Source organism: Rutidosis leptorrhynchoides, chromosome 9 (genome assembly GCF_046630445.1).
Source record: "Rutidosis leptorrhynchoides isolate AG116_Rl617_1_P2 chromosome 9, CSIRO_AGI_Rlap_v1, whole genome shotgun sequence".
NCBI classification, from domain to species: Eukaryota; Viridiplantae; Streptophyta; class Magnoliopsida; order Asterales; family Asteraceae; genus Rutidosis; species Rutidosis leptorrhynchoides.
In genome coordinates this window covers 20,151,934-20,154,703 of record NC_092341.1, presented here as the reverse complement: position 1 = coordinate 20,154,703, position 2,770 = coordinate 20,151,934, and the positions used below count along the sequence as shown (strand labels likewise).

The 2,770-nt window shown below is 26.7% G+C and overlaps 1 non-coding gene across 1 annotated transcript; it reads left to right on the top strand.

Moving 5' to 3' along the window:
- Positions 1-428: 428 nt before the first annotated feature.
- On the top strand, positions 429-535 carry LOC139869772 (small nucleolar RNA R71). The gene has a single exon (XR_011766352.1). It is a non-coding gene; the product is annotated as a small nucleolar RNA R71 (small nucleolar RNA).
- Positions 536-2,770: the final 2,235 nt, after the last annotated feature.

The following is a 2,770-nucleotide window of genomic DNA, read 5'->3' as shown; positions in this document are numbered from 1 at the left end:
GCGGTTGATAATTATTTTGATAATTATTTCCAGGCCTTTGGTTCATGTATGAAACATTCTCTCTTTGTTCCATTGTTAATTCAATACTGAGACAATCTTTTGTCAAATGTGGTCCTCCACACTGATCACAACTAATTCGTATTACGTGAATATCTTTAGTCATCTTTTCCATTCATCTCTCGAAAGCATCTAACTTTGCGGAAATGGAATCAAAGTCATGGCTAGAATCGGCTCTAGCCGCTTTAGATGATCTAACGATGTCTTTTTCTTGATGCCACTCATGTGAGTGGGAGGCTGTGTTATCAATAATTTTGTAAGCTTCAGTTACGGTTTTCTTCATAATGGAACCACCAGCTGCTATGTCGATGTCTTTTCGTGTAGTAATGTTGCATCCTTGGTAGAATATTTGTACTATTTGATAAGTGTCTAAACCATGTTGAGGACATCCTCTCAACAACTTTCCAAATCTTGTCCACGCTTCATATAAAGTTTCATTTAGCTTTTGTGTGAACGTAACAATTTCACCTTGAAGTCTCAATGCTTTAGATGCCGGAAAGAATCTTTTAAGAAATTTCTCAACTAAAACATCCCATGTATCAATCGCCCCTTAAGGTAACGATTCTTACCAATCTTTGGCTTCTCCCTTTAAAGTCCAGGGAAATAACATGAGATAGATCTGTTCATCCTCAACTTCTCTGATTTTGAATATGAAGGGACCCATTTATATACATTATAAACGATTCACAATAGTTGATTACATCGCGAGGTATTTGACCTCTATATGATACATTTTACAGACATTGCATTCGTTTTTAAAAGACAAACTTTCTTTACATCGAAAGTTGACAGTATGCATACCATTTCATAATACATTCAACTATAATTGACTTAATAATAATCTTGATGAACTCAATGACTCGAATGCAACATCTTGCGAAATATGCCATGAATGACTCCAAATAATATCCTTAAAATGAGCTAATGCACAACGGAAGACTTCTTTAATACCTGAGAATAAACATGCTTTAAAGTGTCAACCAAAAGGTTGGTGAGTTCATTAGTTTATCATAATCATTCATTTTCATCATTTTAATAGACCACAAGAATTTCATTTCCAGTTCTCATAAATATACGTCCCATGCATAGAGACAAAAATCATTCATATGGTGAACACCTGGTAACTGACATTAACAAGATGCATATAAGAATATCCCCTATCATTCCGGGAAATCCTTCGAACATGATAAAACAACATCGAAGTACTAAAGCATCCGGTACTTTGGATGGGGTTCGTTAGGCCCAATAGATCTATCTTTAGGATTCGCGTCAATTAGTAGATCGGTTTACTAATTCACCCATATAATGTAGTTTCAATTACTTGTGTCTATTTCGTAAAACATTTATAAAAATTGTGCATGTATTCTCAGCCCAAAAATATAAAGGGTAAAAAGGCAAATGAAACTCACCATACTGTATTTTGTAGTAAAAATACATATAACATCATTGAACAAGTGCAAGGTTGGCCTCAGATTTAAGAACCTAAATTAAGTATATATATTTATATGTTGGTCAATATTTGTATAGCAATTTAGGTCAGGTCATAGTGTACCACAATCCTAATGCTCGAGTCTAGTATGCAAAAGTCAACAAAAGTCAATTTGACTCAAAATGATTTCCAAAATTTATACATGATTATTATATAGTTTAAATATCGTCGTTTTATATTTTTAAATATTTTTAAAAGATTTTATTAGAGTAAGTAATATAATTCATTTATTATTAAAATTTATATTATAAAAATATACTTTTATATATCTTAGGTAATAAAATTTATAAAGTTCATTTAATATAATATGATAGGCAGTATTAACGTAATTATATTACACGTAGTAAAATATCTTTGTATTACGTATTTATTTGATAAAATAACATTGATAATAATAATAAGCAAAACTTGTATTATTTTGTAATAATAATTATTATTATTCTATTAATAAAAATATCAATTATGATAACTTTAATATTTACAATACTTTTTAATATTAACTTTAAAATAATAACTCTATTTAAAATGATAAAAATAATGATATTTTATAATAACAATGACATTTCTATTAAAATGATAATTTTTGTTAAAATGATAGTTTTAATACTATCGATACTCTTAATAATAATAGTAATGATAAAAATAATAAGAGCGATAATTTTATCTAAATCAATATCTTATAATATTTTAATTTCATCATGATACACGTACTCATTATTTCCTAATCGTTTCGTTTAATAGCTTTTAATCGACTTTTATATCGTGTTCATAATAATGATAATAATAGAAATCAAAATAATTAGGTGTTACCAATATTAGTTTTAATTACAATAATACTAATAATGATAATTACTATGACATTATTAACGATAATACTAATAATTATTTTAATGATAATATAATAATAATAATAACAATAACAATAACCATTTATGAATAATGATATATATTATTAATAATAATAATATTAATAATAATAATAATAATAATAATAATAATAATAATTAGATAATAATAATAATACTAATTATAACTTTAAAAATAATAACGATAGTAATAATAATAAAAATAATAATTTTTAATGATAATTCCTTTTATTGATAAAGATAAGATAAAACTAGAACGACGATAATAACGACGATAATAATAATACCAAATTTCAATTGACTATAACTTCAAATCCGTTCATCGAAACCATTCGATATCTAAATGAAAAGTTCTTAA